The sequence below is a fragment of the Hyla sarda genome, chromosome 2 (genome assembly GCF_029499605.1).
Source record: "Hyla sarda isolate aHylSar1 chromosome 2, aHylSar1.hap1, whole genome shotgun sequence".
Classification (NCBI taxonomy): domain Eukaryota; kingdom Metazoa; phylum Chordata; class Amphibia; order Anura; family Hylidae; genus Hyla; species Hyla sarda.
The window spans coordinates 114,102,860-114,121,818 of record NC_079190.1 but is presented as its reverse complement, the minus strand read 5'-3'; the positions used below and the strand labels follow the sequence as shown (position 1 = coordinate 114,121,818).

General features: G+C 41.6%; 1 non-coding gene across 1 annotated transcript; it reads right to left on the bottom strand.

Annotated features, from left to right (window-relative positions):
- Positions 1-12,983: 12,983 nt before the first annotated feature.
- On the bottom strand, positions 12,984-13,182 carry LOC130359907 (U2 spliceosomal RNA). The gene has a single exon (XR_008890498.1). It is a non-coding gene; the product is annotated as a U2 spliceosomal RNA (small nuclear RNA).
- Positions 13,183-18,959: the final 5,777 nt, after the last annotated feature.

Genomic DNA, 18,959 nt, shown 5'->3' with positions numbered 1-18,959 from the left:
TATGGTTCGAAACGAGTCGGCGTTTCATCTATGCTTTTAATTCTCACCATCTCATTGATTTTTAAAGGAAGAAGAAAAATTTTTGTGTTTTTATACCGTTATTCTATATTTTTCGGGGGAGCTGGATTTCCTTTTCCTTCTTGGATTCTATTGCAACTGACTACACGGCTTGACCTGCATCCGTGCTCCTCCACCAACTACCCTTCCAGTGGCTACTTCTACAGGGCGGTGAACTGGTCTATTTTTTCTTTATGTATTTTTTCTTAAAGAAGAAGTTACAGGTCTGTGAGAGCCAAAAATCTTGCTTGTTTGTGGGTGACCAAATACTTATTTTCCACCGTAATTTGCTAATAAATTCTTTAAAAATCAGACAATGTCATTTTATGGATTTTTTTTCTCATTATGTCTCTCATAGTTGAGGTATACCTATGATGAAGATTATAGGCCTCTCTAATTTTTTTAAGTGGGAGAACTTGCACAATTGGAGGCTGACTAAATACTTTTTTGCCCCCACTGTACTGTGGCATACTGTGATTCCCTCCCCTCAGAGACTGGGCTGCAGGGCAGTATTCCCACAAGACAACCCCTTGCCTTGCTAAGGGTAAAGGTTACTGACTGGCCAAGCATGTCTCCAGATCTTAACCCTATTGAGCATTTGTGGGGCATCCTCAAAGGGATGGAGCTAACATCATTATGTTGCCACGAAGGAGTGAAAGAGGACTCCAGTTGCAACCTATAAGGCACTGGTGAACACCATGTTTAAGAGGCTTAAGGCAGTGCTGGAAAATAGTGGTGGCCACACAAAATATTGACACTTTGGGCCCAAATTAAAAATTTCTACCTAGAGGTGTACTCACTTTTGTTGGCTAGGTTTAGACATTAATGGCTGTGTGTTATTTTGAGAAAACGGCAACATTAAAGGGAAGCTGGTTCCTCCACACTAAACCCAATACACATCCAGTATCAGCCTACATTGCTGGTATGGTAATTAACCCCTTCACAACCCATGACATCGGTATGTCATGGGTCAGGTATGGGGAATGTGGTCCACGTCATAACCGGCAGATGTCAACTGCTATCAGTGGAGACTGATATATATGCCCCAGTGCATCACTCAAAAAGATATAAACAGCGTTGTCAGGATTGTCTTTAGGATAGCACAGTGTTATGTTGTCTCCTGATGGCTCCATGTGGCTTTTTACAGGTGGCTAAATGAGGGACATTATAGTAAATGGAAATCCACGTGGCACCCTGAAAGAAGCCGAAAGGACATTAGTCAATGTCTGTGAAGAGACAGCAACTTTAAAGGGATACTCCAGATTTCAACTGGCTCTAGAAAGTTAAACAGATTTGTAAATTACTTCTATTAAAAATCTTAATCCTTCCAGTTCTTATGAGTTGCTGTATTCTCCACAGGAAGTTCTTTTCTTTTTTAATTTATTTTCTGTCTGACCACAGTGCTCTCTGCTGACACATCTGTCCATGTCAGGAACTGTCCAGAGCAGGAGGAAATCCCCATAGCAATCCTCTCCTGCTCTAGACAGTTGCTGACATAGACAGAGTTGTCAGCAGAGAGCACTGTGGTCAGACAGAAAATAATTTCAAAAAGAAAAGAACTTCCTCTGTAGTATACAGCAGCTGATAAGTACTGGAAGGATTAAGATTTTTTTAATAGAAGTAATTTACAAATCTGTTCAACTTTCTAGAGCCAGTTGATATGGAAAAACAATGTTTTCCACCAGAGTACCCCTTTAAGTGAAAATATATTTGCAGTGTTTATGCTATACTAAAACAACTTACCATGCAAGTAGTACTTGCAGTTTTTATTGTGTTAACCACTTACGCAAATAACGACAAGAAAAAAACTAAACCATAATGTTAACAGAAAACGTTTACAGTTAGTGCAAAAATGTATTGAAAACATCTTAATAAACCTTTAATAGAGTGTGTTTAGGAAAAATTCACTTTTCTGCAATTATTATCCATATATATATATATATATATATATATATATATACACACACAAAATAAAAACTCTTATGCAGCACTACTCCAACGCCATATAGCAAATGGTGCCTGCACTCCAGACCTGACCAAAGTCCATAAAAGTAGAAAAAGAGACCTGTTTTGGATGTTTTACATTCCTTGGAGCCTGTTGAGTGTATACAGAAATTGATGGATAAGATAAGAGAACAAAGGAGGAATCAATGGCAGCCTTCAATTAGGAGACTGTATCGGGGTGGGGTGTAGCCCTCCATTAAACTCTGGATTACCTTTTTTCTCAAAGGGGGTTTAGTTGTTTGTTCTTTTTAATTATCCTTGTAATAGAAATCAGCATTCCATGAAGTCATTTCTCGTTGAGTTTGTTGTTGACTGAGCCTATGTATAGCAGCTAATGTGACCAGACAGAGCAGGGGTGTACTAAAGGTTACAGGGACAACACATTAGCCCGAGCCTCTGCTAAGATGGGACCTAGGACCACCTAAGACTTCCATCAGATGAAGGCAACTAAGCTGTAGTTACTGTTATAGCTGTTTCTTTTTTCAAACATTTTCCTCATTATGAAAACCATCCAAACAACGAGGGGGTCTAGCTGGTTGCGTTTCACACATTGATATACAGTAGTAGTTGAGAATATATTAGGCAACTTTTAACCAATTCTGTGTTCTATCACTATAATCACACAGCTCAATGACCTCTATGTCTACAATACAGGAAGCAGTGTTGCCACCCCCATATTAATCCTGTGGATGACATGGGCCATTATGTGATCCCATGGATACCAGTGCTGGATTAGAGCTCTTTGTTGTCCCTTAATGGTGCTGAGCTGCAGTACCAGAATGGTGGTATTTATGGAAAAATTAAGTCATCCTGGACAACTCTTTGAGTCTTATACTAAAGGGTGCCTGCTGACTCTCCACCGATAGTGTACTGGGAGAAATAAGCCAACACTAGAGCAGGCTGTGGAGAACATTCATGCTTATGGGGAGGTCTGAAGAGGCAACAGGTATAGAAAATGTAAGCCCACCATTACTAGGCCCAAAAGTAAGGTGTGTTCATTTATCAATTGTAGTACCTTACATAGAATACTACATTAGTACATTAGTGTGTTAACAAGATGATAATTTTCTTTCATGTATAAACCTCTTTCATTTTTGGTTCGGGTAACAGTAAACTGGACATCACAGAGAGAAAATGGTTTAATTCACATGTACTATAGCCACATTTCTGCAACTGTATTATGATTGCAAGTCCTGATCCAACTGCAGGTCTAATAGCCCAAACTGATAGCATGAAATATAGCCACATTGTCATTGTCTGATATTGGCCAAACCCTGTACAAAACAGAGAGAAAAACAAATAATCCATAGAAATGAGATGTCCTAGTAGGTACTGATCGATATCACCACTAGAAGCCACATCACTATGATCTGTGTTGCAATTAACTAAAGCCTTCATGACGTATTGAGGAAATAATAAGGCAGGTGTACCCATTCACCTGTGCAATCAATGAGTAAGACACGAGTCACAAAATCAAGGTAAAACCTGTCTTTTACCCGGATGTGGAGGAGACACTGACAATATTACATGTGATCCACCATACAAAGATATAAAAGTTATACATGTATGAAAATACAGGAACAAGCAAAAAAGCTTTACAAAATAGGTTCAAATTGTCCTAAATATTTACATTAATGTGCTGTTGAATGTCATTTTAAAAAGTTATTAACATGTTACACAGACATGTTGAAAGTATTGTTCCGTTCGGATCTTAGTGCTGAGACTAGTGCAGAAGACACACAAAGCCCCTGCCCAGGCCGTCTAATGGCAGGAGACGTGCCCCCTAAGAAGCATGGGCAAAGTGGTGTAAGCCTTTATTCATATGCACTTTTTGCACTGGGTTTTTTTGGCTGAAAAAAGTCAAGTGATTTTTTTATGCAGATTTAAACAGATTTTTTACACAGATTTAGCAAATTTTCCTGTGCTCAGTGCCTGACTTTACTGATGCAAAAATGCCATTTGAAAACTGCCCCTGGGCCAAAAAAAAAAGCACCAATGAAAACACTAAAGGAAAAAATGCCAAGTGGGTTTGGTGTTTCACATTTTCCTATTGACTCTCATGCTGCAGCATTTTATTGGTTTCCGTTGTGTTTACTTAGTTTTTTTTTTCTTTAACCAAAATCACCACAAAAGGGGAAAAAAATGACACAATCACCCCATTTCATTCTTTTTGTGCAAAAAACACTGAAGCCAGATGTTAGCTGTGAGTCAATATGATTATTGAAAAAAAAAGGCCAAACCCAATAAGCCTTTTTTTTAAGTGTTTTTTTTACTCTGATTGGTTGTTATGGACACTTTTTATGTATCCTCCCGCTCCTACTAACTGAAAGAAGTCACGAGGGGCGTGGACGTGGCATGACGTCACGAGGAGCGTGGATGTGACGTCACCACCCCCGCCGCCCCCACCCAGCATTCTAAACAAATGCCGGGTGCTGCACAGAGATCACAGGGGTCCCACAGCTATACTTTGGATAGGTGATAAGATATCTAGGGGCAAAGTAACCCCCCTCCCCTCCCTGTGGCACACTGTGAATTGGGTATTGGGTATAAAACAATACCTCCACTCCGGGACAATATATTACTTCTGCAGTGACTTTATAATACAATCATACTGTAAGGAAATAGAAACCACTATACACAGACCAGTATCACCAAACTACTATACAAGGGACAAATAATTATGCCTCACCATGACCACTACCTTTACCACTGACTAATACTGCTTTATTGTTATTGAATAATAATCACTATACAAAGACCAATATCCCCTCATAGAGGGACCACATAAAGTAGATACCAGCTGTACACAGGTGCTGTAGACTGTATAAGTGATTCCAAATAAGTGATTACAGTTACATACTCACGGGGGTGTCATTTCTGATCAGAGTCATTCACTTTTCTCTTTCTTCACCATCTGTCCTGGATAATCATGAAGAGGTCTCCCTACCACAACTCGTCTCCACCGAATCTGCCAGACAAACATATTAGGCTTTTGCTTACAGCCAGGGCAAGATTATCATTGGAGCTCATGGACCCCATGTGCCCAGTGAAACAAGGGGGACCCCTCCCGCTACTGTCAGCAGGCCCGGGGAGCCAGGAAGGGGAGCAAGGAAGTAGGAAGTCCGTGCCTCTGAACCTGCTGGGACCTGGGACCTGATCAGCAACAAAGCTCGTCGGTGATCTCCCTTCATGGCGGCCACAGGTAAGGAGGATGACGGGGTGGATTATGATTGTGTGTGTATGGATGTATACTGTGTGTGCAGCACTTACCGCGGCCTCATGCACAGTAAGCCAGGGCAAGGACACTGCTGATATCATCGGCGTATCCCTGCCCCAGCTGTGCTCTGTGCAGGAGGGGATCCTCACCACTGCTACCAGAGTCTCACTAATGCTGTGTCTAACATCAGTGGTGTCCCTAAGGAGGGGCCAGAGGGGGCCAAGGCCCCCCTACATCGTGCTTTGCCCCCCCCCCATGTGTCCCCCCAAGTAAAAACTCTGAGAAGTCCCCTCTAGCTTCCATGGTGCCAGTGGGCCAGGGGAAGGAGATCACAGGCAGCAGACTGTATCAAAAAGAACTTCGGTGCAGCTAATTCCTGCTGGCCGAGGTTCTCACAACACAGTTGCATTGCCGCCTTAAGAGGAGATCCTGGCTGTACTTCCTTGGGGGCGAGGTTGGTGAAGAAAAGTGTAGTGGAAAAGGACCAGGAGGGGATGGGGGGGCTGAAGTGAGGTTGTTTGGGGGGGGGTGAGGTGGGATGGGGGGGGGGTGAGGTGGGGTGGGGGGGTGAGGTGGGGTGGGGGTGAGGTAAGGTAAGTGGGGGTTTGGTGAAGGGGGGGGCAGAAAAGTGGAATAGTGGAGAAGGACCAGGAGTGTTGAAGCCTGTGTTATGGTAATTTTTTGGCATTTTTTTATTGTGCTTTTGCCTTCTCAGGAAACTTAGCCTTAGTCCTCCTCTAGTCCTTAAGGCTAAGTTTCCAGAGAAGGCAAAATCACAAGAAAAAAAATGCCAAAAAATTAACATAACACAGGAAAAAGCAGTAGCAGTTTTTTTGTGTTTTTGCAGGTAAAAAAAAAGGGAGAAACCTAGCCTTATGATCTCTTGGATCAGGAGTCTGGAGGAGGACTTATGGGTCTGGGGGGGCAGAGGGGTCTGGGGCAATTAGGGCTCATCCACACTATGAACTTCTGCCAGCAGAATTTCACTTGTTTTCAATGGGATGCTGCTGCTCTGTGCACACTATGGAAGACACAGTGTGTGGTAGTATTATTTTTAGAGGGCATGATGTTTGGCCGTATAATATACAGGGTACACAGGGTTTGGCAGTATTATATTTAGGAAGCACTGTCTCTTTAAGGGTTATAATGAGTGTTGTCTTTATACAGAGGATGAGGATCAGCTGGCAAAGTGAGGAACCAATGATGTCCAGGCGTCGAACTTTAGGGTACGTTCCCACACGGCGTATTTTGCTGCGTATTTGCTGCGTATTTGGTGCTGCGTATTTTCCTACCCATTGACTTCAACAGAGAAAATAAAATACGCAGCAGCAAATACGCAGCAAATACGCCGTGTGGGAATGTACTCTTACAGAGGAAGATGGAGCTGGAAGAAGACCTGGCATCTGGACCAGATGAAGACGAAAAGGAAAAACAACAGAGAAGACGTCTCCTGTGACTAATTTTATGTTTGTGTTTTCTCCTGACTGTCCCATTAGGTCTCTCGTCACTTCTAAGTTTTGCAGTAATAATGGATTTTTACCCTGTACCCCAATTTGAGGCTCCAGCTGTTACAAAACTACAACTCCTAAATGCCTGAAGCTCTCCTGATATAATGGGTGTTGTAGCTTTGCAACAGCTGGAAAGAGTGACTTGAACTGAAGTGATTTTAGACCATGCAGCCCATGTTATTTTAACGGGGGCCTGACTCCTGTGACACCAACCAAAAAAAAAAAAAAAGCGACATAGTCTAATATGCCCAGGCCTATTTTTGGTCTCAGTCTGTTCCTTACTTGACAGGCCTAAGTCTAAGTAGAAGGGAAGGGGGACTGTCAGGGGGGTTGGGGGCCCCATCATAATGAAGTGCCTTAATCTGGCCCTGCCTACAGCACAATTCCCACCTCACAATACAAACCCCCTATGTGTATTACACTGCCCAATATAGTATTAGGCCTCAACATTGCCCCCATAGAGTATTATGCTGGAAACATTGCTCCCATAGTATATTATGTCCCTCATTGTGTCCCCATAGAATATTTTGCCCCCACACATTGCCCGCCATAGTATATTATGCTCTTCACATTGCCCCATAGAATATTATGCCCCTTATATTGCCCCAATAGTATATTATTTCCTCATTGTACATTATGCCCCTGACTTTGCCCCAATAGTATATTATGCCCCTCACATTGCCCCCCTCCAATTGTAAATTATTCCCCTCATATTGGCCCCCATTGTAGATTATTTCCCTCATATTGGCCCTCATTGTACATTATTCCCCTCATATTGCCCCCCCATTCCATTGTATATTACTCCCCACACCATGGGGGGGGGGGGACTGAACTCTCCTTCGTTCCCCTGCAGGGACAGCCTCAAGCAGAGCTGCTGCCATGCAGGAAGCCCAGGCTGGAGTACCAGGACAGAGCCTTTGGCTCCTTCCTGTTAAGTCAGCCGCCGCAGCCGAGCGCACGCTCAACGCTGTGTGTGTCTTAAAGGTGCACACAGTGTTGAAAGTGGTGGTTGCTGAAGGATTAGGGACAGGTGTCCTGGATCCCCTGGTGGCACTCCCGCTTCACCTGTGGGCCTGGTTGCAGAGGGTGCGATGGGGCCTGCAGGTAAAGGATCCGGTTGTGCCACTGCAGGGACCGTGCAGGTCCCATTATGGAAATTACCAGCAAATGGCAGCCTTAGGTTCCGGGGCCCCCTGGGGGCCTGGGCCCCTTACTGGGGTACCACCTGTGCCCCGCTGATGGCATTCCTGTGTGTGATACCAGCGGTGGTGGATTAATGAGGAAGGTAGGAATTGCCTTTTTTTTATTTCTACCACCTGTCACAGCATAATTCTTTATAAAAGTTACTCTGGTGAATACAGCTTTACAATAATCTCCCTCTAATTCCTAAATACAGACATTACTCAAAATTCACCTAAACCATTTGTTCCAGTTGAAGAGCTCCTTTCATTCCTGAACACCATTTCCAGTCAGTCTAATAGTACAACATTCCTGACCGTATCAGTTTATTATCGTGGCTTTTGTTTTGTCATTTACTTGACTAACCATATGAATTATTACTTTGTTTCTGTGTTATTATCAACTATGTCTGACTCTCCACCTTGATGGTTTTTACTTCTTTTAAGAACCACATTTTCTCAGGAATAAGAAATCTTTCCATTTTTATCTTATAACATTTTCATAATATTCCATAGTTGTATCTGTCCCTCAGGACACTAGATTCAATTTTCTATATGCTCTTTACTTACCATCTAAAGAGACTGCTCTTTTGATCCCTTGTAATGGATATTGTCATTTTGTGTTTCATATGTTGTAAATGTATGTTGTCTCTATTTTTACTGTTCAGTGGTTAGTACAGTTACCTTGGAGTTCTGGGGTCCTAGGTTCAAATCCCACAAGGACCAAATCTGCAACGAGTTTATAGTTTACCTCTGATTACTCCAGTTTCCTTGCTCCAAAACCTTCTAGTGAATTAAGATTGTAAGCCCCAATGGAGACAGGGACCAACAATATGACTGAACAGTATACAGCGTTGCGGAATCTGTGTGAAGAATTATTAATATTATGTAAAAAAACTTTTGCCTTGTCCTACTGTAGTGTTCAGAACCTGACTAATCACTAGAAGGAGCCTACGTGTCTATGTGAGTGAGACAGTCCCCTAGACTTCCATTAAGGGACTGTCCAGGTCACATGACACAGAGCTGGGAGAGAACACGCTAAGCGCGTACTTCTACAACCTCATTCTATTGATTGGTTTGAGCACCAAGACCCCAATCAGACCCCAATGTTTTTTTTTATATTGACATAGCCCATTTAGGTATTGAACAGTTCTCATTGAAAAAGGCTTTTTTGTGGTTACTTCCTGATCGGGTTGTTGACTGACCATAATGGAGAGGCCGTCAGGCTTAATTAATAGGGAAATAGGAAATAAAGAATCAAGAAGACTCCAACTTGTCGAGTACTTCATTCCCACAAAGACAGTGTAATGTAGGGAAACAGGGATGTGTGGCCCTAAAATCCACCCACACCACTGTTCCTACCTAATTGTACTTCCACCCTAAGTGGTGTCAGCCCCAACTGGCCAAGGGGCTGTACCTAAGTACAAGAGAGAATGGTCAGCTAACAGGGTCAATACCTGAAAGGAACATGGTGACAAAATCAGCAGGCAGAGAATTAACAAATGCCACTAAAACGCCTTAAAAAAGTGCATGTTACAGATACAAAATGATAGCATTTTAAAATGCATTTTTTTCATGGTTTTTCAGATAGTAATCTTAACAAAGTCTCCTTATAATTCCTAAACAACATACATTCCTCTTCGAAATTCTACTGAACCATTTGTTCCAGTTCAAAAGCTCCTTTCATTTCTGAACACCATTTCCAGACAGTCTAATAGTACAACATTCCTGACCGTATCAGTTCATTATCTTGGCCTTTATATGGTCATTTACGGGAAATACAATATGATTTCCGTGTTATTATTACCTATGTCTGACTCTCCACCTTAATGCTCTTTACTTCTAGCAAGAACCATTTTCTTTTAAAATTAAAAAGCAGAAAAAAAGAATTGTTGTGTAATTATCTCTTAACACCTAGCGAAATATTCTGTCTAGCTGTTTCTTTATCATATTTGTTTCCCAGGACACTGGATACCAAGCAAAATGGCCACCATTATACATAATTGCTAACAATTCTAAAAAAGCATGCAAACCGGGTCACAAAATAAGTGGGGTTTATGAACACTCCACCCAAAAGAATAAAAAATGACAAAAAGATTAAAATCCAACTTTTAACAGTCCTTTTCTACAAAGACATGTGATGAAAGGCTGGTGGACCTTTCCAAAACCAGTGCGACGTGACAGCTCTAAACAAGTTAGGGTCTATTCACACAGTGGAATTTCGGCACCAATTACGCGTTCGCTTCCTTGGGTGGTTTCTGGCTTGTGCGGATTTTGTGTGGAATTGGTGCGGAATCCGTGTGGAAATTGCACATGCAGAAATTCAGAAGTGTGAAATCCCATAGAAGTTTATTGGACTTTCTTTTGAGGTGGAATTCCACAATTGTAAATCCCGCCTGTATGAATGGACCCTCATGATCTATTCACACGGCAGAATTTCCAATTGCGGAATTCTGCATGTGGAATTCCACCTCAAATTAAAGCCCATAGACTTCTATGGGATTCTGCACTCCCATTCACACTTTTGAATTTCCACTTGCGGAATTCCCCAAGCGGAAGTTTAGAAGTGTTAATTGGAGTGCAGAATCCCATAGAAGTCCATGGGCCTTAAATTGAAGTGGAATTCCACATGAAGAATTCCGCAATTGGAAATGATGTCGTGTGAATTGACCCTTAGGGTATTTTATACACTATGGCCATATTATGGTTTACTACCCCTTATTATCATGACATCACAGCACAATGTAATAGGGTTGATATGATTTTGCATAACCTGCAGCATTTTGCCATGATTACAAAAACAACAACAGTCTGACTGCATCCTGTGAATATGCCCCAACACTTTTTGAATTATTGCATTCACTATAGAAAGGGACAGATTTCCTAATAGTGCACTACACTGAGAGTATTAAACTATATGAAATAGGCAGATATCACGGCATCTTTATCCCAGCGATGCATGCTGTGCAATAAATTCTTAAATATGTTTATGTCAAAATAATTGTACATGTCAATAATATATGTCATGACTCCACTTAGTACTACTCCTTTCTTTATACACTTTTCAAAACTGTCTAATTTGGCATAAGAAGTTTCTAATGCACATCATAAATTTGTTGCAAACTTTTCACCAAAGTTGTTCAATTCCTATGTGACAAACCTAACGGAGTTTTCCCATGAGGATAAAAGTTTTAAAAGAAGACAGGAGGTTGTATAAAATAATATAGCATACTATAATAAAAATAAAGCAGGTGGTGGATCCCCTGGGCCTGTGTGGATGATGACGTGAGCCGTGACAGGGAGCGGAGTCTAAGGTGCCGCTGGTTTTCACCAGAGCCCACCTCAAAGCGGGACGGTATTGCTGCGGCAGGTGGCACCCAGGTCGCTACCCCTGGCATGACCCGTTTACACAGGTTGCTGAGATGAAGCGTGGTACAGAGCGATACAGACAAGATGTGGTAAGGATAGCAGATGGACAGGGCAAGTGGCACAGTAAGGAACAAAGGAACAGGTAAACGGAACAATGAAGCACAGAAGCTTTCTCTCAGGCACTAGGGCAACAAAGATATGGCAGGGAGTTATGGGAGGAACAGATACTTATAGGAGAAGGTGCAGGTGAATTCACTAATTCAGGGCGTACTGATCCTAGGAGGTGGGGGCACGCGCGCTGGGGTTGAGAACACAGAAGACCAGGGAGGTGAGTGACGAGCTGGGACTCGCATGCGGGCGCGTCCCTGCGATGCGAATCCCAGCCCCACCAGCAGCAGGGACATGACAGGAGAGCTCTCACGGCCAGCGTGTCTGGCCAGAGCGCTGACATTACATATACTCACCTGCACATTCTGACATTGCATGATCCCTACTGCTCACTGCTTCCATTAACATTGCCAACACATTGGAAATGCCTGCTCAGCCAAACTCTAGCTGAAGGGAAATTCTTTAGTTTTTCAAGCAACAAAATGTGCAATTGTAGTTAATAGTCTTATCTGTCTTAACACAACAAGGATCTACTGCAGTAACCCCTCTAAGCTCGCTATATATTGAACTTTGCCTTAAATGGGAAGTAGCCTCTTAGTTTTTCACAATTAAAGGAAATTCCAGAGGAGATGAGAAAAAAATTCATTGAAATATCAGACTTTAAATCTTTACTTAGATTTCAGGCCTCCTTTGCACATAGTCTTCGCGTTTTTATGTTTGTTTTTTGACTTGTCAAAACTGTCAAGTGTTATATGGATTTTAATGATATTTTTTAGAAGCCTGTGTAATTGCTTGAAAATAGAGAAGTCAAATTTTAAGACAGTATATCATTTATGTCTTTTTCTTTTACTGATTTGAGCCAGATACTGAAACATGTTCTTTTTTTCTAGTCTGTTTCTATTCTGATTGTATTTTTTTTAAAATACATTTTTAATACAATATAATGTATTTTGTCTGAGCTGTTTTTGACAACATTTAGAGATATCCTTTACAATAAACCCCATGGACCTAGACACAAGAGACTGGCTCAGACCCTATTCACATAAAGGGGAGAGGTTTCACAGCATGCTCTGTGACCTGTACAGAAGCCATTCCTCAGGGAAGGGAGGCTGATCTCAGAGCATCAGCTATTGTGTTATCTATCTACATGTGTCACCTTTCACTAAAAGGTGATGGTAAGGAGAAGACTGCTGGAAAGTCATCTGTAAAAGGACTTGTGCCAGCCCAAATGTAGACTTGGAGGACAGAATGAAAACTTCAAGATTTCCAGATTAGTTTAACATATAGATGAAATGACGAAGTGTAAAAAAATAGTAAAAATTTCTTTAAACATTTTTTTATATTGACTTTAAGAAGTTGTGTTCTTATTGTATCTCTCAGATCCAACAAGTCATGATTTGAAGAAGTCTTCATGATTGTCTGGGTCAAATATAGAAGAAAAAGAAATAGAACTATTCCAAGATGTCAATTGTGAGTCACCGGATGTAGCTCATATGTCTGTGTGACATGTCATTTATAGGACAGGTAGAGTTTTTTGGGGGTGTTTTTTGCACTGTACCCGAAGATACAGCCATATCGGGTCAATGCAAAGGGCGAGATGGAATCAAGCTTCAAAATCGTCCCCCGATATAAAAAATCCATATTTTATTAATATATAGTTCCCAAATAGGGAACATATCAGATATTAAACTGATAATAACAGATACTACACTTGAACTTAGCCAAAAGGTAGAGTTTAAAGGAATACTCCTGAGGGGGGAAATGTTTTCAAATCAACTAGTGCCAGAAAGTTGTATAGATTTGTGCATTATGTCTATTTAATCTTAAAGGGGTATTCCTGGGATTTTTGGTTCTTTGCATATAAGACAGGGGCAGCAAAGTTAGTCTAGTTACTTATGTAATTTATGCAGTTTTGAATTTATTTGTCTTTCTTTTAACCAGAAGTGCATTTTCTGCAGTCTATGAAATGAGTGTTGTTTCGGACCTTTCCCAGCTTGCTGTGCAGTCCAAGACCAAACATGACACGTCAGGTTCTGAAAGGGGTCTTGGCTGTTTTGTCTGCTGTGTGTGAAGCCAGCCCCCTGATGACGTTACTTGCACACATGTGCGTGCATTCATCATCACACAGATCCATAGCTTGTGTCAGGTTGTGCTGTGCTGCAGTGGGTGCGACGACTGATGTGTGGGAGGAAAATAAGTCATCTCCCACCTTGAAACAAAGGATCCAGGGGATTGTAGTCTGGCCACAGAAACAGAAAATAGCCAGTTCCCAAAAACAAGCTGGTAGCATCATGAGGGACACAGGAGATGGCCATTTACTATCAACACAAGCACAGATCCTTATTAAGCATGTCCATTACTGTATGCAACTTTAAACCTTCTAGTACTTATCAGCTGCTGTATGCTCCAGAGCAAATTGTGTAGTTTCTTCCAGTCTGACCACAGTGCTCTCTGCTGCCATATCTGTTTCTGTCAGGAACTGTCCAAAGCACAAGACGTTCATTATAGGAATTTGCCCCTGGTCTGGACAGTTCCTGAGTTGGCAGAAGAGAGCACTGTGGTCAGACTGGAAAGAGCTACACAACTTCCTGTGGAGCATATAGCAGCTCTGTACTGGAAGGCTTAAGATTTTTAAGCAGACATAATTTACAAATCGATATAGCTTTTTGGCACTAGTTGATTTGAGATTTTTTTTTCCTTCTCTCTGACAAAACAAACCATCTGTCCTTGGTTATGCAAAAATGGAAGCTATGGTGCCAGTATGAACACAGCCTAAGTGGCTATGTGGGCTTTTATTTGCAGTATTAGGCTGGGTGTGGACATTCAGCACATTTGACTAACCAGCAGGCACTAGGACTGCTCGGAAATGCGCCGTTTCACAGACGGCAATACATTTTCTTGTGGAAACATTGAAACACGGTTAATGTTTTTGCCAGAATCAGGATTTCTGGGATTCAGAGCTCAGTGCAGCAGAATCCCATTGAAATTTAATGAGACTGCGGAAAATTCTGTGACCCTCCACTAACACACAACTGAACCATATGTTTTTTTTGGTTGATTTGTTTTTTTCTTTTATTATTATGTTATATCCATATTTTATTTCAGTTTAAAGGGGCCTTCTATGAATTGCCTATACTGTTTAGTACCTCACTAAACCAATAATTATCCTTCTTGTATTTCTTGCCATTTATCCACATGTTTAATAATGTGAGGACTTTTGCAACTGCTTTAATTTGTTTCTACGAAAAAGAAAACTGGTAAATTGTTCTATTTTCATCACGAAATGGCGTAACTCTATCTGACTTGATATGTGACCATCAATGATGTGTTATTCTAGAAGTATTATTAATGAGGCAGAAACACGTTATGGATCCTTTGATTTCTTTGCTCTTTAGAACAATATTATATTGAGTAATATTTCCTCCTATGGGGTTAAGTTACTAGTTCTCTGTTAACAATAAAACCGTGTGAACATGGAGATGCAGTCTCATTCTTTAGAAAGTAATGCAAGTAAAGACCTGCTAATAAGAGAATACAACTTTTGTCCTGGCACCACAGTACTAAGGAAGTATAAATTCATCTATCAAAGCACCTAAAAAGCATCTATTAAAGAAACTGATACTCAACAGATGAACCCTGGCACTGCTGCTCCACTAAAACAGTCGCTGCTAAGTTCCTCTAGCCGGCAGACCCTACCGGTGCTCACATATGAAGATCAAAGGTACATCTAACAAGAGCATATGCAAAGAATGGAGCCATGGTGCTGTACAAGTAGCGTTCTTCTTTATTTCATTACATTCGTTACATTACCCCACCCCTCTGTTTCCGTCCGCTCTGCCGCATGTGTTTGTACTCTACCATGCTGTAACGAAATAAAGAAGAACGCTACTTGTACAGCTAAGACCGTGTGAGTGCTCCATTCTTTTCATATGCTCTTGTTGGATGTACATCTATTAAAGAAGATGTCTGAAGATAGGGGATAAGTGTTTGACTGTAGGGGTTCGACCAGTGGGACCCCCGGCGATGTCACGTACGGGGCCCCTACTCGGCCCTGGCTCAACTCCTGTGGTGACGTTTCACATCCAGCACGTCAACTGGTCCAAACACGCCCCCTCCATTCATCTCTATGTGAGGGATGGAGACACAGCATTCATCGGTCTCTGCCTCTCCCATAGAGATGAATGGAGGAGGCGTACGAAACTTGCTGGGTACGAAACTTGCACTAGCAGAGCAGAGCCGGGGCCCTGTACAGCGGTCGGATCAGACTCATGATCAGACTCTTATGCCCTATCCTGCAGATATCTTACCACTGGACATCATCTTTCATATATTTATTTATTGTGGCCTAGTGCAAATATATTTGCAATACTGTACAGAGATTCTCACCATTCACATCCATATTTATTGACGATTTAACAATAGCAAAAAGAGAGAAAGACCGGGCATTGCCTGTGTGGATTCCCATACAAACTGATAGCAGGCAACAGAGAAGGGTGAAGATCCTTAGCAGACAAGGAACAGATAGGGGTGCTGCACAAGAGTAGATGTATGTAATATCATAGCAAAAGAAGAAGTAAACAGAGCACACACCTAGTATTCCTGCTGCATAGATTTATTTCAAGTTCAATTGGAACATAGACAGGATATTACCCCTTGTCGCGAGCAGAGCTGGATGGCAGGAGCGTGCCTGCCATCCAGCTCTGCTTGCGACACGGGGTGATTTCCTGTCTATGTTCCAGTTGAACATGAAATAAATCGATACAGCAGGATTACCAGGTGAGTGCTCCATTTCCTTCTTTTATTGATGATTTGTTGGTTCTGTTGACAGGGTAATTCAAAAAGGATGGTGCATAAGTAACATTAGTGGTAAATGGTCAGTTAGATGGTCATTGAAAATCAAAGCAAAATCTGCTATGGTGCCCATCATTCCATGGTGTCCATGGAATAATGAGTGTTATGCTGCATGCCGGCTGGGAGTAGTAAGGTTATTATGTAATTTGGCAGAACAGTGTAGCTAACCTGAAAGTCCCTGTCAACCCCACTGACTCTTTTGTCAAGTTAATTTTTCCCGTAGTGCAAGGTGCAGGAATGAGACCTTTGGACACTAGGATTCTATTAAATAACTTTAAAAACTTTACTGAACTTCTTGTGCAAATCCAAGATAATACAGTTGCTTTAATACAGCCTGGAATCGTACAGCTTGTTGACTCAGATGAATGGATACAGTAGGGCAAAAAAGTATTTAGTCATCCACCAATTGTGCAAGTTCTCCCACTTAAAACGTAGAGAGAGGCCTGTAATTTTCATCATAGGTATACCTCAACTATGAGAGACATAATGAGAAAAAAAAAAACATAAAATCACATTGTCTGATTTTTAAAGAATTTATTTGCAAATTATGGTGGAAAATAAGTATTTGGTCACCTACAAACAAGCAAGATTTCTGGCTCTGACAGACCTGTAACTTCTTTTTTATGGGTCTCCTCTGTCTTCCACTTGATACCTATATTGATGGCACCTGATGGAACTTGTTATCAGTATAAAAGACACCTGTCCACAACCTCAAACAGTCACACTCCAAACTCCACTATGGCCAAGACCAAACAACTGTCGAAGGACACCAGAAACAAAATTGTAGACCTGCACCAAGCTGGGAAGACTGAATTTGCAATAGGCAAGCAGCTTGGTGTGAAGAAATCAACTGTGGGAGCAATTATTAGAAAATGGAAGACATACAAGACCACTGATAATCTCCCTCGATTGAGAGCTCCATGCAAGATCTCACCCCGTGGTGTCAAAAGGATCACAAGAACGGTAAGCAGAAATCACAGAACCACATGGGGGGACCTAGTGAATGACCTGCAGAGAGCTGGGACCAAAAGTAACAATTGCTACCATCAGTAACACTACGCCACCAGGGACTCAAATCATGCAGTGCCAAACGTGTCCCCTGCTTAAGCCAGTACATGTCCGGGCCTCTCTGAAGTTTGCTAGAGAGCATTTGGATGATCCAGAAGAGGATTGGGAGAATGTCATATGGTCAGATGAAACCAAAGTAGAACTTTTTGGTAAAACCTCAACTCGTCGTGTTTGGAGGAGAAAGAATGCTGAGTTGAATCCAAAGAACACCATACCTACTGTGAAGCATGGGAGTTGAAACATCATGCTTTGGGGCTGTTTTTCTGCTAAGGGAGCAGGACAACTGATCTGTGTAAAGGAAAGAATGAATTGGGCCATGTATCGTGAGATTTTGAGTGAAAAACTCCTTCCATCCGCAAGGGCATTGAAGATGAAATGTGGATGGGTCTTTCAGCATGACATTGATCCCAAACACATCACTCCGGCAACGAGGGAGTGGCTTTGTAAGAAGCATTTCAAGGTCCTGGAGTGGCCGAGCCAGTCACCAGATCTCAACCCCATAGAAAACCTTTGGAGGGAGTTGAAAGTCCATGTTGCCCAGCGACAGCTCCAAAACATCACTGCTCCAGAAGAGATCTGCATGGAGGAATGTGCCAAAATACCAGCAACAGTGTGTGGAAACCATGTGAAGGCTTAGAGAAAACATTTGACCTTTGTCATTGCCAACAAAGGGTATATAACAAAGTATTGAGATGAACTTTTGTTATTGACCAAATACTTATTTTCCACCATAATTTGCAAATAAATTCTTTAAAAATCAGACAATGTGATTTTATGGATTTTTTTTTTTTGTCATTATGTCTCTCATAGTTGAGGTATACCTATGATGAAAATTACAGGCCTCTCATCTTTTTAAGTTGGAGAACTTGCACAATTGGTGGCTGACTAAATACTTTTTTGCCCCACTGTATTTGGTAAAATGTACATCCTGGTGCCCTGGTACTTAATGCACCATGGTGCTCGTGTCATGCGCAGCCAGGGACCCGCCGGTAATAGCGGACATCAGCGACCGTGCTGATGTGCACCATTAACCCCTCAGATGCTGTGATCACTACAGATCACGGCATCTGCGGCAGTGCAGTCGGTAACATGGATGATCGGATCGCCTGTGTCGCTGCCGCGGGGATACGATCATCCATAATGACAAATGGAGGTCCCCTCACCTCCCTCTGCCTGTCTCCATGGGTCTTCTGTTCTGGTCTGAGATTGAGTAGACCAGAGCAGAAGATCACCGATAATACTGATCAGTGCTATGCCTTCTACATAGCACTGAACAGTATTAGCAATCAACTAACTGCTATAAATAAATAGTAAATAAATCAAAGTGTAAAAACTAAGTAAAAAAAATTAAAATTAAAATTTAAAAGTAAAATAATCATCCCTTTTTCTCATTTTACCCCCAGAAAGTGTAAAAATAAATAAATTAATAAACATATTTGGTGTTGCCACTTGCATAAATATCCGACCTATCAAAATATAATGTTGCTGATCCCGTACGGTGAACGGCGAAAACGTTAAAAAAAAAAAAAAAGTTCCAAATTGCAGATATTTTGTCATATAATATAAAAAAAAATATTAATTAAAAGTTTCAGATATGTA